Here is a 21885-nt window from a genome sequence, read left to right on the forward strand (position 1 = left end):
CATTTGAGTTTTTGTGAAGTATGAAAAGGTTTTAAAAGCTCAATTGTTATCTTCAGAAAGATCTCTTGCTTAATAATGTTGTCAAGTAGGTTCATGTATCACCTGGCAAACTAAATACAACCCTGTCTAGCAAACTACAGACATGGAAAAATCTTTAAAAGAACTGAAAAACTAAATGCTTTCTTTACTCACATCATACCAATGCCAGTCTGAAGAACAATGCAAAGTGTGTCTACACTCAGTTTACCCAAGTAATTCAAGTATGTCTTGAAAATAAAATATGACAGCTGAATAGCACTGAATTATGCAGCCTGCATCGCTGCTTGCCTTCAATGGCTTCCTGTAATACTCTGTATAGTGTCTTAAAGTGCTTTGTATAATATCCATATAGAGGAGTGTCAGTGCAGACCTGTCAAGCTTCAGATGGTGTTTTGACAGCCTATTTTTAACCAAAACACAAATTTAATACATAAGTTTAAATGCCGTCTTGAACTAGAACAATAGCACTTAGTGGTGGAACAACAGAGTGTTTCAGGAGCATGAAAGACTTGCTTTTCTCACTCAAATGAAAAACAGAACAGTTAAGTCCCACACGCACAAAAAGGAAAACAATTAACGAATCTCCAGTGACTTTGTATTGCATGATTTCAATTCTGAATTCATGCAATACAAATCAAATTATTCATGCAACACAAGTCAATTCTTTCTGCTAGCAAAAAAAGAACTAATTACCTAAAAAAATGCCTAAATTGTGTCGGGGTGTAACAGCAGCAGGATAAAGAACACACAACTGAGTTTTTATAAGTTGCCAAATCCAAAACACATCAATAAGACATGAGTCGCACTGTCTGCAAGAAAGGTAACCTTCATGTGCAACAACCATTTTGTCAATACGTCCAGCCCTCATTTGCCCATTGGCATGTTTAACACATTAAAGATATAATTTTCTTGGCTAATTCAGAGATTTGATTTGTGTGTCTGACATGAAAGGTGACCTCCCAATGCTGATGTTTTCTGATTCCACTATAATTGGCAACATATACAAAGAAAATCTTCAATGCAAAATGTTATTTTCATAATAAAATAAACTATTAAATGTTATCATTTCCCCCAAAATGCAATAACTCTTTCCCCCACAAAGTTTTTCACATTTGACGACCTCCCCTGTACCCTTAATGACCAGTTTTCAGACCTCAGTATATGTCAATAAAGACAAAGTTTGACATTAAAATGGTTTCTGGGTTTTTTCAAGGGTAACTGCATAAGCAGAGACCACCCTCACTCTAATGTCTGACCCACACGCATCAATTTTGTTCTATAAAACCATTTAAATGAGCTTTAAGAATTACTTCAAGTGGTAAATAGTTAAATTACAGGATCTCCAAAAAATAATAATAATAATGATGCTGCCGTACTGTATATACTGACATTTACCTAACATATTTTACATTGCCAAACAAAAGCAACAGATTTATATAAATAAAACAAATGTGCTTACATCATTTTCCAGTATGTTTATAATTTCACCAGGTAACAGGACATTGACGTGTTCCCTTTTTTACTTGTCTCCATAATTTTCCTTGTACATGCTTTGATCTTCTAACTGCTCATATCGAAACTGCTGGCATATGGGGACATTATACTTGCTGTTTGCTGTACGACAAAAGAGGCACCAGATCCACTGGTGCAAGCCATGTTTTGGTGTCATTTCAGCTGGTCGAGTACTTCTCTTGTGTAACTCCCGTGTGTTTTGTCATTGCAGCATATGGGCTATACAGCAAGTATAAATAGATTTAGGTGTGTGATGACATCACGGTCAGTACATGATGCAACCAATGTGTAGTGGATATAATGGGCCCTTACAGCTGGCTCTGATTTCTGGTTAGCTTTAACTAGACCCACTTTCATTTTGTTAGCTTCTTTAAAACATCCATGCAGGGTTAAGGTGATTTACCACTTTTAAAACATGTCTTAAAACCAATTTACTTACCTGCACCGCTATGTGCCTGTTGTACATGTATGAAAAGGATCATAATCAGACCTGCGTAAGGCAAACCAGCCAGTCACTCAGTTACTGGTCTGGACTGAGAACACTAAATCCGCCAATTCTGGTCCCTGGACAGTCGATTGGGGTATCTCTAGGCACTCTGGTCTCTATTGCTATGCTGTGCACTGCACACATTGCTTGTGAACCATGCCATGACAGCAGATGACAGTGCTACTTGTGTCTGTTTTGCATGGTCTCAAGGGGATTCTTGAGGCTCAAATACTGCCAAAAAAGATCAAACTTAGCTACCAATGAATATAGAGGATAGATACAAATTATAAATAGGTTCCAAAGTTAAAAGAATAACAAAGCTCTCTAATAACACTGGAAGATCTCCAGTTGTCTTTGTCTTTGCTAAATGCAATAGCAGACATTCAGAGAGCCTGTTTGATTTGAGCTTTCTAGGACCAACTGGCTCCATTCCTCCATGTTAATGTAATCATATTACCACACAGGAACGCTATTGTCATAGGCTTCTGTCAAAAGAGTAATGGAAATGCTCGCAGGCTTTATATAAGTAAGAAGGAGAACAGGGTCTAGAATAAGAGCAGAGCTGTGTAAAAAGCCTATATGCAGGACCTAATTTCATGCAATCAACAAAGCCACTTTGTGTCAAACCTTTGCTCTTTTTAAATCCTGCCTTTAAAGAAGCTGCAGGCCTCTGAATCAAGACTTGGACATGCCTCACCGAGGCTTGCAATTTCATTTCACACTGAATAGAATTAGCCAATGGACCAACCTTACAAAGTGGCTTTAAAAGATTTTAGTTCCACCCCAAAACACTCAGCATGTGAGGATGAGAGTATGTTTCTGTGAGTGTATGAGTGCATCAGACAGAAATGTGTAAAAGAAATAGATTCAAAAAGGTCATGACTAAAATGTCTTTTTACTTTAGAAAATTACCTAGGAATGCTCCACTGCAGGGGCGGCCTTTAATATCAATATGTCCATTTCATCTGAAGCCAAGCATTTGCCTCCCACCATGACTGCAGAGAGAGAGTGACTGAACACCCAGGAGAGCAAGACTGAAGTAACAGCCTCACTACCTGCACCTCTCTCTTTGTGTTTCTGTGTTGGTGTCTGTTCCTGTCAGTTCAACAATTTGCTGTCTTTTAGCTTTAGCTCTATATTTCCTAAACACACTAGTTATTAAAACATAATTACTCTAACTACCCTCTTTTTAACCAGCATCGACTTTGTTCATTTTTTGATTATGCACCAGAATTTCAAACCTCCTAATAAACTGAGACACATCGCATCTTTCCCTGCATTTTCCACTGTGAGCTTGTGAGATTAAGATATGATACATGAAAGAAGGACAGAGATACCCAGAGTGCAAGAACAACAGGAAAAAAAGAGTGAACTGAACCTCTGTGTTTGCTGCTTTGTGGTTCTGGCTGTGCTCCAACAGGGCCTCAGGACCCAATGTTGCAGTTCTGATGAAAAGAGCTCTGCAGCCCCACTCTTCTCTCACTGTTTACCCTCTAACACTCCATTCCTCCAACCATTTCTCCAGTCCCCACAGCCCCCCAGCCCACATCATTCGCCTGTACTTGTTAGTTTTCCCCACACCTCTTGCTCCCTCCCTGCCTGTACCCTGCCATTGTGATCCATGTGTTGTGCTCCTGCAGAGACTTGCTGAGGCAGCAGAAAGAGGGAATATTTACAGATCAGTCAAATGGGGTTGAGCTCTGCTCCTATACTGCACACTCACAGTTCTTCGTCAATCACTGCTACAACAGCAACGCACAGCCAGGGACACTGCTACACAAACACAGGCATTTTAGCCACTCTGAATGTGAGCACACACACAAACCTTTTCACTTACTAGTCTGTCCATACACATACTCAAACCCCTCCAGGCAAGTTAAAAAATATATGTCTAGATATATATATATGAAATATACCTTGTTAGAAAGCTTCAAAATAATCTATACCTTCTCCTAGGGCAGAGCAATATGGACCCAAAGTCATATTTTTAGGCTCAGTGGCAATACACCATAGAGCGATGTGAAAATTAAAGTTCACAGGGCTCAATGCACTTCTGTGAAAAGCATGTCCTTACTGCTTCCATAGGAATTAAAAGGGTAAGTAGCAGCCAGGCACTGCTAATCATTTGATTAACTGATCAAAAGTGTGAGCACCGCATTACATGAAGAAGTTTTGGTAGTCTGCTGGCCAGGAGTACTCAGGGGCATTCAGGTGCGTGTTAACACAATGCCATAATTTCTCCCGGAGTGGAAATCCCCCAAAATTCACCAAGTTTAGACAATCCAATACTCACAGAAGTTCATGACAGTACTATAAGAAAAACCCTAAACAAGTACAGCTTGTTGGGAAGGGTTGTCCCTTCTCTCTAAAAAGAACATGGCAACATGACTTAGATTTGCAATGTTGCATTTCAACAAACCACAAGACTTCTGGATCCATATCCTTTTGGAAAAGACAAGACCAAGGTGGAGGTGTTTGGGAAAAATGTAGAGCACCACATTTGGTGAAAACCAATCTTCGTGGTATAAAGCACAAAGACTTTAAACCTACTGTCAGGAGGGATGATGATTAGGGCTTGTTTTATAGCCACACAACCTGGGCACCTAGTAGTAATTGAGTCGACCATGATTACATCAAGCTCTTGCTGGTGGTTCTACAAGCTACAGAATCACAGGGTGCACTTAGTTGTTCAGAGTATTGCCTAGAGTCACGTGAAGCACGACTCTTTACATTTGTATACGTATTTCTTGCTTCTTATGATGATTCTGGAAGCAGCAGTAACAAAAACTCTTGTTAACATTATAAAGTAAGAATACCAACTCTAAAACATTTGATTAAATTCACTTCAGTTTTATTTATATAGCACCAAACAGTTAAAGACCCTACAATAATACAGAGAAAATCCCAAGAATCAGATGAACCAAAATATTAAAAGGTGATCATAAAAGTAAGACAAAATTAAGGTGTTAGGGGAAAAAAATCTTCTACTTTGGGAACATAAATACATTCAACAAATTCCTTTTTCCCCATAAAAAACATGCTTAACTTGTGAACGAGTCAGTGTATTGCTTTAGACAGTCTGATGCTTTGACAAGCATCCAAACAAGAACTTTTGCCCTAAAAAAAATACAGAATAACTTTATTTATATATTTTGAGTACAAAAAACAAGCTTAGGAATCTGACCAAGCATTAGCTGGTATATTTCAGTCAACACTGAACATGTAGTGAGCTGCGGTAACCAGACCAACTGCTCATGCTCTAAAAATCAGCCTCAGCCAAAATGAGACTAAAGGTCAAAAAATGCTAGGTGAACTAGGACAACACATTCACACTATACAGGCCAAAGCATGAGCATATGCCCACTTTCATGAGTAAGAGTGAAAAACATGCAAGTCTTACAAGGCATTCACTGCTGTTTTAAATGGGTGATTCTTATGGGTTTTTATTGCTTTTCTGTATGGGTGATGCCTCTTGGGCATGAAAAGATGTAGCTAACTCTTTTATCTTCACTCAGGAGCAAATACTCTGATTCTGCGTGTTCACAGCAGGGGCCTAATCAGAACAGCACACGTTGAATGAAGATGCAAAAAGATTATAAAGATGCAGGTTGAAAAAAAAACAACAAAAAAACCTACAGCTGCATGTGTGTAACTTGTCAATTCTGCTTTCATGAGTTAAGTTCAAAGATTGAACTGACTGACTGTCTGATCTGTTATTGCCAAAGCCAGAACAACAAGTTTCCTCTAACATGTAAAGTAAGCCCACAGCAAACTGAAAACCCATTGTTTCTTTCTACCCTTTCTCAGTCTTTTCCTGTTTATTCTACAATGCCTTAACTTGTGGATATGTAAGGGATGAATCACGAAGTCCAGTGAGGGGGGTCACAGACAATGCAGATAAGCACACATACACACAGTAATGCACTGCTCTGCTCTAAGCAAACAGATGATGCTGCCAAAGAGAGGTGTTGCGCCTGCTAACTCTGTCAGCCCAACAAGGTCAGCACTGAAAACACAGGCAACGTGTGTGCCTGTGTGTGTTTGTGAATGTGGACTTTTTGTGTGAAGTGTGTAAACAGCATAGGAGACCTTGACATCCACTTTCTAAATCTACTACCCAGCTGGGTAGGAGCTCTTACGCCCTGATCACCCTGTTGCTGTGCTGACACCCTGTCAATTAATTTGACCCTCCCCACCCTCTGGCCTTGTTACATTACAGCACCTCTTTGCCCACCTCTCCCACCTTGGTATCTTTGTGCCTCACCTGCCAGTAGGGTCAACAAGAGCCATAATGTCAGCAACTAGGCTGGCATCAGGGTAACACTTTGCCCAATGATGATGTCACTCAAGGACAAAGAGTCACACTGAATCAGTGTAGCAGCTGTGACCTATTCAAAACTTTATTTCATGGATTCATCACATTTAAGGTCATGAACTTGTGCATATCCGATGTGACACGCTCACGGGCTTAATGTCACACTTTAATGCTTTTAAATCATACTTAACACTAATTGGAAATGACATTAGTTATCAGTCATTTTAATGGTCATCCTCCAAACATCCTGCGTAATTTATGTTTAGTATATCAGCAGTGTAGCTCGTAGCACGTAGGTCGACTGGGTCCACCTCCTGACACGATGACTGAAGCCAATTAGAGTCTGCTGTGAATAACTACTACCTTAGATTTCTGTGCACTTATGCAGTATGGATGAAAGAACATTTGTTATAGATGACAGAATGGCACCAAAACTAAAGTTTTCTCAATTATAGATTAAGCTTTTTTTTTGCAGGTTTCCAATTTATTCTGAAAAAAATATATATCACAAATCACATGTTTCAGATAAATTCAGCAACCAATGATGTATTTTAAAGTAAAAATACTATCTGACACTCCCTGGGCATGTTTCGACCATTCTTTAAAGATTATAGCCCTAAAATGAGTGTTGGCTTTCTCTAGCACTGCACCCTTGAGTACAGGGTGAAGTAAAAATGATGGCATTCCCTACAAGTTACCATAATAGACAATTAGTTTAATATACATTTAACAGCTGCTTTATTATTAGGTACACCTTGCCAGTATGGACCCTCATTTGACTTCAGAACTACCCCAATCTGTTGTAGCAACAAGGTGCTGGAAAAAATCCTCATGTATTTTTAGGTCATATTGATGTTATAGGATCACAAAGTTACTGCAGATTTGTTGGCTGCACAATCACAATTAGACTCTCCTGTTCTACCACAATCCAAAGGTGCTCCATTGGACTGGGATCTTTGGGTACAGGGAACTCAGTATGCCAGGTGTGCCTAATAAAGTGGTCAGTAAGTATAGTCAGGCCTTATAAAGCAGACAAAAATAAATCAAAAATATGATAAGCTTTGATCTGTAATTTAAAACTGAAAACCATTACAGTTAAACAAATTATTTATGATTTCCATGTGTTTTTTAACCTGATGTTTGCAAATTACCATTACACACAACTCCACAGTATTGATATTTTTCAAAGGGCAAGATCTTTAATTTCTTTCACACCCTTCAAAAACATTTAACATTAGCACATTTGTGAATATGGGGTGTAACAGACATCTTGTTATCAAACATGTTGCCTGAAGACACACTGACCTGAGCAGGGTGGCCATCTGTATGGCTAGTGCTACAGATCTTTCCTTTATTTTGGTCTGTTTGAAATGAGCCAACAAAGTCCATTTCTTCTGCTGACATGAACTGTCGGGAATGTTGAAAACCTCATCTCTTTCTGCTCCATCTACATTGTGTGCCTCGCTGTCTACTCGACTGTTGCCTTTTTTCTGCTGTCTTTATGTCTATTTGTCCATCTGTCTGTGTTTCTCATTCGTTTTCAGGAGTATTGGAGAGGAATGCCTCAAGTAAAAGTTGAGCCAACTCTGAGCCAGACGTTAATAATTGAGGAGGGCAGGAGGCGAGAGAATGGCTCCTGCAATATTCATATGTCATATTGACTTGACTGCCAGCCACTCGCCCATGCACCCAGTACTTATGAAGTCTCACAGATGACTGAGGATGCAATGCTGTGTCCTCCCCCATCCCCTGCCTCCCTACTATCCCCCTTTTCTTCCCACTATACATTTTCTCATCTCCTGTCCGTATGCCACCTCCTTTTTCTCCACCCTCTCCCTCTCTCTGCTGCCTCTCCTCTTGTCCCCTTCTCTTTCTCTCTGCCACTTCTTCTCATCCCCTTCTCATCTGCTGCCATCTCTCTGAAGATTATGGCATGCCCATGGGCCAAATTCAATTATAGGCCAAATTAAAGAGATGCTTCTCAATTCCCTTAACGGAAAAAAGGAACACACACATGCACCAGATATGCCAGGGCTACAATCACACACATACACAAAACTAACACAGCACATATAGCCCACCACATCCTGCCCACTCAACACATAAACAAAAAGGCAGATATATAAATTTCCAAAATTTTCCAAAATAATAAACCGTTGACAAGTAACCGACAAACTCATTTCAGATTGTGTTCTCAAGTCTGGCTCCCTCTCCAAGTGCTGTTACATCACTGACAAAGCTTTCCCACTGTTTCTCACTCAAAACCTGCCCTTTCTGCTTCTCCATCTCTCCAGGCCTGAGATGTAGTTATTAATGAGCCATATTAATCATAACATCGCTGTGAGTAAGAAGCCAGACGCCTGACTGTTCCAAATCTAGGAGGACAATCTGATGAATTAGACAGCTAAGCAGGGAGAACCATCGTTAGTACCAACCGTTTCCATTTTAGCATCAGCTTTAAAATATCAAATCCTCAAAAAGAGTTGGAGCGGTTCTGAGGTCAACCAATTATCGAGCGCCGCAAGCAACACTGGCTGCCTTTCAACATGATTAGATCTGAACCCACCAGAGGACATCCGGTCCACTTGTTCTCTTGTATAGAGAGCTAAGATTAAAAAGCTCAGAATGAAATTTAAAAACAATGTTTTTGTATATGCTGTAAATTCTGCATCTGCTGCTCCAAGGGTAATTTCGGGAGTGAGATGAAGGAGAAAGAGGGACATGATGAGATGAAGCCCGTGCATCTAAAAAATAAAATAAAAAATGCTTCAGGCCCAAAAAGCATGGTAAAGTAAGAGAATAGTGCTGCTGTTGTTAAAATGACAACATCCATTTTGGTAATTTGCATTGTCTTTGGTTGGAGGGCTTTAATAGGCGGAACAACTGTCATGACTCCCAGAGCAATAAAATCCACTGAAAATCTATGAGAACATTTATTAAAATGCAGAATTTGTGCATGCATTCCTCAAAACCAAATTTTTTAATAATGCACTTTTTTTAAATAAAACAATGAAATAATAAAAACAGTACAGTGCTGCTACAATACATGGGCGTGCTCTATAGAGGTGTTTTAAAGTCCACTTATTTGTATTTGTCAACTTATTCTATATATATATTTTTTTTTAATTCATTTAGTAATTTTATCCATCTGGGATAATGACACCATCCACAGTCAGTTCATTCAGTTGTTGCTACACAGCAAGTGCTGCCATCTTGCTGAAGAAGAAATGCTTCTCGTGCCACTATTCTGTAGAAGGTCCTACCATCATCAAATGCTATCTGCAGAAAGAGAGACCCACAGGGAACCTGTTTTATTGATAGCCTGTTGCTTATACACTTATAAACAGCATTATGTCATTTAAGAAAGTATCTGCACCTCCTTTTGACATATATCTATACCTGAGCACACCCATTAAAAACCCCAACGCAACGAGATCACAACCACTACAGTAAAAATCCCTCCAGAGTTCAAATGGCCTACAAGTCCCATGGTGGTAATGCATGTGTAGCATTCTGCCCAGTTATGCAGGCATGTGCACGCGGCTGAATGTGCTAGGTGGGTGTTGCTGTGCATCAGGATAAAGGAATAATAATAGTACACCAAGCTGAACAAATTGGGCCAACATGAAATAGCCATAAACCAGCATCTGTCCATACTGTCCTCCTGAACCAGGTTTGTAACATTAGTCCACACCAACACCCAGTTAACCACACACACACACAATCAATTTGTTGAGCACAAGCACAGTGCAGTAATAAATATGCAAATAACCACACAGTTTGTGTTTGTGCGAGCATCTGTGTGTGCGCTAAAGGAAACAAATAGTACTCGCAAGGAGAGTAGGCGTAAGCTTTTGTGTCATCCTGAGCTGAAATAACACACGCCAAACAATGCCCAAGTTTGCACCCAACATGCACAGACAAAAATGACCTATCCATGATAGGGACTGTGTACAGATGGATCAACAAATACAAACGGATCAATTGGAAAGCAGTACTATCCACTTCCCCTCCAGCCCTTAAGCACAAACACACTATCCATGACTGTGACAGTGGGATGGGAGAGGGGGTGTCTGTCATTGTCCTGTAAGGGGATATCTGAGCTGATGTTGGCGACTTATCCACACTCTTCATAATCCATTGTGTGTCTATTTTTGTGCGTGTTGGTGTGTATGTGTGTAGCCGACTAGGCCTGCTGTTGTTGATAAGGGCTGAGGGCTTAGTCCTCAGTCACAGGGACACACTCGGAGCATTAATGAGCCCACAGCACAGAGGAGAGCCTCTGCCAAAAAGGTCTTTATCAGCCACTAGGAGCCTGTGTGTGCATGTGTGTGACAGAGAGAGAAAGTGAAAGGGGGAGATTCCCTGTGTGTGTGTGTGTGTGTGTGTGTGTGTGTGTGTGTGTGTGTGTGTGTGTGTGTGTGTGTGTGAGTGTGTTTTAACACAGTGCACAGTATTTTGGGTAAAAGTCCTGATGATCAAACACTCTCCCTCTTCACACACAGAGCACTGCCTTAGTAATAGCCTGAAGGTGAGGCTGAAGGTTGAGATGCAACACACAGCAGTCCTGTCTGAGAGGGCACATCCATCACATAGACAGCTTAAACTCAATGTCTGTGTATGTATGTGTGTGTGATATCACAAGTTAGTTAGTTGGGTAATAGGGTGATTCTGTTAGAGCGACCCAAGCCAAACAACAAGGTGAATGAATGACAGGGTATTATATTGGTTGTCAACGTGGGGCGGTGGATAAACGTCAGAATCAAAATGAAGACATGGACAGACTGACAAAAGGAGGGAGACACGGCTGCCAAGAAGAAATGTCTGCATGTCCGTCTGCACATCACAAAAAGAACAATATTTCTGCACAGTTCTCATATACACTAGTACAACAGCAAGAGATGGGTATTTCAAAGTGTACACAGAGCCATGGGAGAAAAAACACTCACCTATGCACAACACTGCAGAAAAACTGTTGTCAACTCCAACTTTGTGATAAATGGCTTTTCTTCCACTCTCCCTCTGATTTGTCATGTTTCAGTAACCAGGAGGCATTGCTTTCATCTGTGAAAGGTACAAAGCAGAAGGAGGAAGGATGGTGACATCAGGCAACGTGATGTATAGCCTCTGTTAAGGACCTGGATTTTGTTTATCATTTAGTTCTGAATTATTAAGTAGAATCAAGAAATCAATCAAATAAGCAGCCAATCGATCTGTCGTCCAAAGAGAAACAGATGAAAAGAGGACCGAGCAGAGCGAAACTTGAGGGAGGTTTTGAAGAATTTCAGGTTTAGGACCGTGCATTAAGAATTTATGGGATCTAAGTGATGCTGGTTTGAGATTACAGCAGGGGTGGGGTTCACTCAGCTGTAGAGTGATACTGGCGCTTGGCAGCGAGGAAACTGCTGAGTTGTGTGTACCATTTCACAGTGGGGAGTATTTCTCAGATATACACACACAAGAGGAGAAAGTTGAAGCAAACCAGTGGGGGGCAGAAAAAATATTTGGTATATAAAAATTCTACCTTCAGGTAACAAGAGCACCTTTGCAAGTGGGTCAAACTGAGTAGCATACCAATTATGAGATTTAACATGAAACCTGTCAGTGACATTTTTTTGTTTTGTTTGATACATCTGGTCACACATGACAAATTCAGCTGTCTGTCTTTAAACTTCTTATTTTTCTCTGTACGTCTATTACTGTGTAGAAGTTATGATAGATATGATGTCATTGTAATTCACATTCTAATTCATATTATATCAAACTAAGTGAATAAAAAATCACTATATGGGGAATAAACTGATGTAAATTCTGGCAGAAACCTACTCTAGATGATTCATTAGATACTGAGATTACTAAACTGGTCATGCATCTGTACTGTAGCCTGCATGCGGAAGACACCAAGGCACATATGCTCACATAACATGTCTGGTTCCTTAAGCAGCGTCTGTCTGCTTCCCCAGCCCTCGAGTAATAGCAGCCATTACCGCGCCCATGCAACATGAGCACACACTCACACATTGTCCAGCAGGTTATTACAGTGGCAGTGTAGCTTATTACCCTGCCTCGGCACCACTCAATTATTCAGCCTGAGTCTACAGGGAAAGGACTTGCAGCTCAGTGTGCTACTTACAATACGCCTAAGTAGGCCAAAGAGACTGACTTAAGTATGACACAGAGACGCAACAAAGAATCACCAAAGCAAACCATGTAGAAATTGGCAACTGCAAGATTACATATTTTCCAAGCTGCTTTAGCAATTCGGTTCATGTGTGTGTGGCTTGTTTTCCTCGTGCTGATTTCACTTTATGGACAAAAAGGCAAGTCATTCTAACATAATTTATTACATTTCATGATAAAGACTGGCTTTAGGTTTGGGACTCAGTATTAGGTTTAGACAAACCTGGTTGAGAAGGTTTGGGAATCCAAGGCAAATTATCCCTCTTTACCCCTTGAAAGCCTATTAGAAGTAACCCTCGAAGTGCTTTTCTAAACCAAGCAGTTTCTGTTACATGTCAGGCATGCTTATAGAACAAAATAGCTGGGTTTGCATTAGACGTTAGTGAAAAAGAATGCTCTAATGGTCATCAAACCACATCTTTATCTGTTGTTAAGGGCACAGGGGAGGCAGTCAAATATCACCTCCTTATGAGGGAAAGAGTTAAACATCAACATGACACAAAACTTACATCACATTTTTGCCACATTTGACCTTCAGGATGGAAGTAGTACTAAAACTGGAATATCCCCTGTCAAACACAACTTTGTCAGACTGATTATATTCACACAAACCACAGAGGTCGATACAACCTTGTTTCATCCGTCCAAAGTTTATTAAATATTTTTACAATCTCATGGAGAAATATAGAGACGAGAGAACGGGGGCAGAGGGGGGAAGAGAAAAGAGGGAGCAGATCTATTTTAGAGTAAGCTTAAGCAGAGCTGTGTTGAAATAGAAGCCCTGACCGACCAAGCCATGATCTGGGGACTTATTAAAGACTCTTATTAAAAGTTAAGGAAGGCCCTAAGAACCTTACAATAAGCGAGGGGGTGAGAGAATCACACAGTGAAGGGGATGATGCGTGTGGCAGGGAAAGGATTGTGTTTAAGCGCTTTCCATTGCTCTCTCTATTCCTTCCTTTCCATTTTTAGTCTCACACACACACACAAACCCCAAGACCCTCTTTCTTCCCACTCATCTGCAATGACTCCTCCTCACTCTCCAACCAGGTCAGCTAAATAAAGTCCACAGTTTTAGCCTAATTTCTGACAGCCTGAAGACTTTATACAAACACAATGCGAACACACAAAAGCAGTTGCGTGTGCATGTGCAATTGCTTGTTATAGATCTGGGGGCAAATCCTTTTTCCTGTACTGTTTGGCAGTGTGCAGCACAGTCATTGAGCATAACACAGCCCTGATGCAAGCTGATTTCGTTTGGTGCAGTCCTGTGTAACTGCAGCCTATCCCGTAGAGAGTAGAGGGAGTGCTGTACCACCTGCTTATTGATCAGCTAAAAGATACGGCCTACAGAGTTAAACATCAAATGCCAAAGGAGGTGTTGCCGTTGAGCTGACTTTCTACCTCCCCTGGAACCGAGGGGATGTGGCTCAAAGACCAGAGAGCAAGACTGAGCGATAACCTTAAACAACGGGTGACAATAAAGAAAAAGTAGCATATATGTGTGCTTATTAAGTCTCTCTCTTTCCCTTTCTCTTTAAATATTACCCATCTACCTATCGTCAGTGCTTTGTCCTTCAAACCAAAGGAGGCAGGAAGTATAATGGAAACCATAGCAACGAGACAGCACTGCTTAGCGTGAGCGAGGATGGATGAACGTATGGATAGACGGGTTTTCTGAGAGGACAGCTGAAGGGGAAGTGAACTGAGAAGATATGCTGAAAAAAAATAATATGATTCTCAACACTGGTTTTCCACACCCTCCCCCTTACACATATGTCTGAATAACACAGATGTACATTTACAGACACACACACTTCAGCATACACCGTGTGGAACTTCATTTTCTTGGCAGATCTGCAGGACTTTGAGGCATAATGTGAGCCGGTGCTTTGGTTTAATAAGGGCTCTGTGGGGTTTTCTTCACAATTTCCAAGTCTCAGCTATCAAAGTTACTCATTAAACATATACAGCCCACGGAACTAAGCTGGACTCAAACCAACAGAAAGCACACAGTTATTCCCAGTCACAGAGGTTTTGGCACTAAGTCTGTTTTATGAACCTTAGCTAAAAGCTTGCAGTGGCTTACAATGTTAAGCTAGTTTCCCCCCGAGCACCAAGCTGGAATTAGAATGTCAAATTTAAAACAAATGTCACTAAAAACAAACATACAAGGATTAATGTGAATTTATTCTAATTTATTCCAGACTTAATCCCTCATAATATCCCTCTTAAGTAGCTGTAAGCAGACAAATGCACACAAGCTCACACACGGGCAGTAATACCTGAGTCAGGCCTCTTTTCCAAAGTAGCCATCACTAGGAGTAGACAAATAGCATGTCTTTCTTGTTCATCCTGTCAGATGATACAATGTATGCGAATGCATAGTAAAGCCAGAAAACAACTTTGAGAGCATATTTACCTTAGAAACTCTAACATGCAGCAAGTTTTAGCCAAACAAAATCATGTAGCACTACACCCAATGCCATCAGGCAAATTGTAGCAGACTGTTTTGCACCTTTAATCCCACAATTACAGGCTAAAGTATTTATGTTTGATTCTGTGGCAGGTTTCAGCGTGTGGTATCTTAAATTTTTTGGCTTTATACATGTTAATCTGCTAGAGGTTTACCATGTTTATATGATAATTAACAGCATGTTTAGCTAAATGCATTAGCCAACTGTTTATTTTAACCAAGGCTTTTTTAGAAGTAAATTCTTAAAATGTTGCCCCTTTTCGCCAAACTGAATTAAAATGAATTTTTCCTTATGTATTATTTTATTACAAACATGAATAATTATTTTCCTTACGTTAAAATAACCATCTTACCTTTGGCTAGCTTGTCACTCTCCACAGCTCCAGCTGAATTAATGCCAAGACATGATGTGCACAGTGTTGCAACCTTATGGTAAAAGAAGGAAATAATTCCAACTGTGCTTCTGAAAAACATTTTTAGCAACTAACTGACTATATTAACTAATAATGGATGCAACTAATGCTGTAATTATAGTAAAAAGGAGCTGGAGACCTAACTCAGGTGGTTTCTCTTTGACTGATTAGATAAAGTCCCAGTTAAAATCTCCCTACATTTCTTGTTGCCCTTGTTAATCATCATTATTATCTGAACTTTACAAATGCTGTAAATTAATGGCCATGAAGAGACCTTCCTTTTGGTAAACTGAGTCAGTGTTATGAGTAACACGTGAGTAACATTAATACAGAACATACCCTGACTAAAGGTCAAGGCCTGTTAGAATAATTATGGCCCATGGGTACCAGCATGTGTTGTAATTCTTTTTATCAGAAAAAAAATGAGATAGGCACTTTCATTCACAAACAAAAGTATTATTATTTTGTGAAACTAAACAATCAACTGTGTCTAAAACCTCTGAGGCCTCCACCTAAGGTCTCAGTTCACATTTTAGGTGGACTTATTCAAATACATTATTCAATTCATCACCATTGGTGACAGTATTAATATTACAGGAAACTGTTGAGGATCAATGATTACATGATAATTATTGTACCGTCGTATCATTACCATACCATACCATTATGTATTGTACTGTGTACCATAAAAAACATGTATTGAGATGCTCAGAAATCTGGGAGTTCGCCATATGAAAACTTTTCCTAAAAGCTGTGTTGAAGCTGTTCTCCTAAAGTGGAAGTCATCAAAACACACCTGCTGGGCTTTGCAATTGTAGCTTACTTTAGGTCTAAATGCACAACTGCTCCGTCACAGTTTCTTGAATTTGGCTGACACTGACTGACAGTGTTTTGGTCTGAATCCTACTCCCCTATGTTGTTTTGATGGATTCACAGGGATCACAGAGGAGGTGAGAGGAAGTATACAATGCACTACTGCACTGACGGACACAGATATGGAAAAGAGTACTCTGGTTTTTTCCTTTGATTTATACCAGTGGACCAAATATTTCTCTATTGAGAGATGGACACCAAAATATTCAGACTGTGCCTTCAAACTCATTAAAAAATAGCCAGTATTAAAGGAAAGTGTAGTATTTTGCAATTGCAAAACTGATGCATGCTATTTATTTTTCCCATTTCCCATGAAACAAAGTTGTACATTTACCCTAAGTTGTGACTTGATGCACTCCACCACTGAACGCAACTAGTGTCAAAGCAGCTGAGGAAGACTGATTTAAACAATTTCATCTCATCTCATTTCCACATCCTCTAGTCCCCCTCTGCTTCTGCAATCTTCCTTCCATCGTTCCCTTCATTAAACTGGCCCCTCTCCTTGTTGAAAGACTGACAAGAAAGCTGGTTATTCAAATTTAAATCAACACTGACAGAGAAGCAGATGTAAAAGGAGAGAGAGGGGTAAAGAGAGCTACAAAGCTTGTAACCTGACGTTGTTAGTATTAATGTGATTCCACCGCAAGGGTTGGGATCGATGCAGTCAGATGAGGGACTGTGTTAACATCCTAATCTCTAATAGCATCAGAGCAGCCAGACTATAAAAACCTCCACCAGTTCAACCATGCACACACACACACACACACACAAACATAGATCAAGATGATAAGACAGACTGAGGGGACACAAGGAGCCATTAGAGGAATACCTGTATTGTGTGCTGAAAGAGCATACCCAGATAGCCCTGATGACCCCATACATGTTCTTCACTGCTGTTCACAAAGAAGCTGAGCTCACTGGAACCCACAGCCCAAAGAGCATGTAAAAAAACATCAGATTGATTCATTCAGCTACAGTTTTTACTGTGTTATTTTAAGAAGTATCTGAAATTGAATATTTTAGCTGTTCTGTGTGAGCAATGCAGATATGAGCTTCAGATATACAACACTCTGCAAAAGTCTTGAGTCATTATTCATTTACTTACATTTTGCTTCCAAGGAGTCAGTTATCATCTTTTACCATTCTTCAACAATAGTTCTCCAGCCACTTAACACTGATCTATGAATCATTCAAGCATAAAAAAGACACCTAACTCAAAGGATGACCCAGTCTTGTGTCTACACATAATAGACAACTTAGCAACTGATTTTGTCACAAAAACACATTATTTTCTTCTCATTTCTTTAGTTGAATCTATGAGAAATAACACAGATAACACAGTTTGACAGGCATAAAATAGTATTTTTGCACCAACAAGGTGATTCCCAAAGTGCTATAAGTGAAAAACTTGACAAATCTCAGCATGGTGTGCAAATTTGATGAAACCAGACAAATATAGGTCATAAAGAAAGAAGTAGTAGGTCTTAAAAAAATCTACAGCATATAAATAGTATCTGAAAGTCACGTTCTTAGGATAAGAAATCCAACAAAGACTTGACATGGGACCTGAGAGATGCATCTGGTCATTCAGTTCATACTTTTTACTGTTCACCAAAAGCTCATCAGCAGTGGAAGGATGGCTGTCAAGAAGCCAAGAAATGATTTTCAACGAAAGCCAACAGGGAGAAAAGGCTGGTTTGCAAAATTACACAAGGACAAGAACTGGACAGAAAATCAGTAAAATCAGTTCTGAGGGAATCCAAATTTGAAATGTTAACTTCAAATCATCAGTATGTATGGAGGCGGTCCGGAGAGTATCTAAGTAATAAAATAGAGAAGAGGCTCTGCCATGGTTTGGGGTTGCATCTTAGGGGACTTTGTCAAAACTGATGGAATTATGAATGTAGAATAGTACTGTCAGATTCAGGATATAACACCGTATGGAAAGTGTCCAAGTGGCAACAGCATGACAGCTTTTCAACATGACAATGATCCCAAACTCACTGGCAATCCAGGAAAAGTTTACCTGGATGGAAAAAAAAAACACAATGGACTATTATCAGTCATTGACTGGCCTCCACAAACCCAACGATCTCAACATTATTAAAGCAGAAAACAGCCCTGAATGCCCTTTAAGAAGCCCGGAGAACTATTCCTAAAGACTAGTTAAAGAAATTACAAGAAATCTTGCCTAAGAAAGCTCAGGCTTTGTTGATGAATAAAAGTCATCATATCAAATATTGACTTTCAACCTTGTTTTTCTTCTTTACTATTTTTTGTTTACATTTATGTTTGCAGATGTTTCAATAAATCACTCAACCTATTTCCCACTTTCAAAGCAAAGTATAAAGAAATGAGAGGTGACACAAGACAAGTAGTACAACTCATAATGAAGCTGCACTAGACAAAGTTTGTATGTGGGAGAAAAAAGACTGTCATCAACCTACTTAAACAACTCCAGGCTGAGAAAGAACAACTCTTGCCTTTCTAAGCAACGTGGTTTTGCCCTATTTGCTAAAAATAAAATTTTGATGGCAGGTATATTCAGAGAAGAGGGAAAAGCACATAAAGTGACAATTTTAAACTGGGAATGAAACACAAAAAATCCTAATAGCACCATAATCGTGTCATCCAAATGTGAAAGATGAACCTGATTAACTCTCACTGATATTTACAGCTGTATAGTAAATACACAAATAGTTTATATAGTTCATACTTGTGGCTTCTCCTGTAATATGCTCAGATTGCATAACTACAGAAAGCATATGAGCATTTTAAAATAGCTACTCTTATTGCTAAGATTACATTCAGCCCAACACTCTGCATGCCACACGACCCAAAAGAGAGTTGGAAAAGCCTTGGGCTATTCAAACCCATTTCCAAAACTCCTGGGACACTAGGTAAACAAAGTAAAAAGAAAATAGAATCATTTGAAAATCAACATCCCACAACCAATTAGGTCAATTGGCAACAAATCAGCAACAAGACTTGAGTCTTGAGAGTATAAAAGGAGTTTTCTATGAGTAAAGATAGCGAGGTTTTCAACACTGTGTGAAAGACTGCAGGGAGCACATTAAGAATGATGTTTTTTTTAGCAAAAATTAAAATGAATTTGGGAATTTTATAATCTGTGATACATTATATCATCAGAAGATCCTGAAAAGTAATCAAACTAAACTGGAAGTCACTGCGTGAGCTCAGGAACAATTCTGAAAGCCTATGTCGGTGAACACAGCTTCCTGACAACTTTAAGCTTTACTGAACATTAATAATAAATAAATAAAAATAAATAAGAGGTCATTGAATATGCACTGAATGGAAATGGGAAAACTGTCCTGTGGCAGCATCCTGCAAGCTAAGAAAAAGATCGAGTTTTAAAAAGCCAGGATCTGTGAAGTCTGTGACATTAACAGGCTAAACAATGCAGCTTCAGCCTCAATGGTGCTGCTAGCTCACCAATGACTTTTTTAGGAAAGACCTTTCTTTTTTTTCAGCAATCCGCATTCTGCATATAACACAACAGCATTGCTCTGCATTAAGAGCCTCAGCAATAAATGGGCCCACAGAAAATATGCAGCATAAAAATGACAAAAAAGCACTATTTTCAAATAACAAATTTAGGTTTTAGGTGATTTAAAAACTGCCACGTTCTGTTTTTATTACATTTTCACAGTGTCTAGCACTTTTTTTAATGGCCCATGTTGACAATAACAAAATTTTTTAAAAAGCAGTCTTTACTTTTCTATGAGCCTCATTGCTGTAAAACATTCCAAATCTAATTTTGACTCATTAGTAAGCCTCTGGGGTGCTTCTGTCTCATACTGCAGACACAACCTCTGAGACTTGAATGTGTGCATGTTTGAGACAGCATCTTTAATTACCCAGGTAACACATCCAGATGCTCCATCACTCTGGCAATGGCAGTGATTAAAAGGAGTAAAATATTCATTTCAATCAGACACCCACATGCCACATGTATAATTAATGTGCAGCGGAAGGACGCAGCAACTTTTACACCAGCGACACACATACACACACTTTTCCATCACCATATTCCCTCTGCACATCACAGCCAGCTGCTGCATTTGTGTGTCTGTCTTTGTCGGGGCGGATCTAAGAAATGGAACCATGGATGAGCCACTTCGAGCAATACTCCACAGGGAGGTCAAAGGTTAGCCAGACTGCATTCTGGGACATCATTCAGCCACCTACACAGCAGATGTGTTGGGTTGCTCTTTCACTGCCTTCACTCTCTCTGGGAGTGTTTTTGTTGGGAAAACAGCATCTTTAGTTTGCCACTTATCAAGCATTCAGCTTTCTGTGGTGTGGGTGTGCTGCCTCCACTGCTCCTTCTTCTACTTTTCAACAGTTCTGTGTTTATGTCAATACCTCAAAATACCTGTGAGCGGTTTGCAGAGGTCTCAGAAGCTGTCTGATGTCTCTAGTGGGTGGAAGACTACACAAACTCAAAACAATGTGAGACGTAAGGTGAATTTACAGATATAAAGTAGACATTTGATTTTTAACTTAGTTTGTGCAAAAGATCTTATCTGCTCAAGGCTGCGCATGCGAACAGAGAAACCACATTGAACAGGACTTTCCCATGCAGGATTTGTGCTGCATGTTAAAAATTAAACATCTGATTTGCATGTAAATCACCCCAAAAGATTCTCTCTTTCACACACTTGAAATGAAATCTTTTCTTTTCTCCTGTCAATCCCCATGGTTCCAGTTTGTTTTCTATTTCTGTCCTTTCAATCCATCTGACTGCTGTCTCTTTGTTTTCCTTGATTAAGCCCTCTGTCGAAGTATTGTTTAGACTCCAGCAGTAGGCTACAATTACTCAGCGCAGTGTGTGTATTGTATCACGCTCATTACAATTACCTCTGGGTGTGAGTGTGTCATCTGTTGCCTGCTCATGTTCCAATTTCTCTGCGAGTGGGGAGGAAGCTGCATCCAGCTGCCACAGTGTGCATGCAACAATATGACCCTGAAATAGATTATCTACATTATAATGAATGGGACCTGTGTATCCAAGTCCATAAAAAGGTCAAAATTGCCAAAAGAGACAACTTGTGTTCAGCAGCAGATAGTGAAAAGGCCCATAGTCCAAAGCTGTTTAATACACATAATTTACACAAAATTGATCTCGTATTCAAGAAGCTACAACTTGTAGCAGTTGGCAGACATTACAAAAGAGCTGCGATGAGGCTGACTGATGGATATTCTAGTAGCTTTCATTTGATTACAACTGGCTTTGCATAATGTGGTCAATGAGATTTCAAAACTTTACATCTCTCTGATCAGCTGTGAACAGACAGCAAGGATATTCCCCAGGAGCCAAGCATCAATAAGAAAACCGCTGCCGCCACACGCACATATGAACACTTCAAAAGAAACTCATCTTTCACCCCAGAATCTAATTGGTTGGTGTGACGATGCGAGGCGTTTGATGTTCCCTTACATAACGTCACACAGGCCGATAATTTTACGCACATCCATATTATATTTCTGTTTGTGTTGCTGTATGTGCCCCTTTGATCGATGTCAATTTATAGATTTTAGAATAAAGGAGAAAAAAGAAGAGGTA

General features: G+C 39.7%; 1 protein-coding gene across 1 annotated transcript in view; it reads right to left on the reverse strand.

Moving 5' to 3' along the window:
* dab1a (DAB adaptor protein 1a) overlaps window positions 1–15438 on the reverse strand; it is a 249455-nt gene extending 234017 nt beyond the window's left edge. The window contains exons 1-2 of the mRNA XM_039606719.1: window positions 15363–15438; window positions 11303–11417 (exon numbers count right to left, since the gene is read on the reverse strand). The gene's annotated coding sequence lies outside the window, so the exon portion shown is untranslated. The remainder of the gene's footprint in view (window positions 1–11302; window positions 11418–15362) is intronic.
* Window positions 15439–21885: the final 6447 nt, after the last annotated feature.

Source organism: Oreochromis aureus, linkage group 23, assembly GCF_013358895.1.
Source record: "Oreochromis aureus strain Israel breed Guangdong linkage group 23, ZZ_aureus, whole genome shotgun sequence".
In the NCBI taxonomy this organism is placed as follows: Eukaryota; Metazoa; Chordata; class Actinopteri; order Cichliformes; family Cichlidae; genus Oreochromis; species Oreochromis aureus.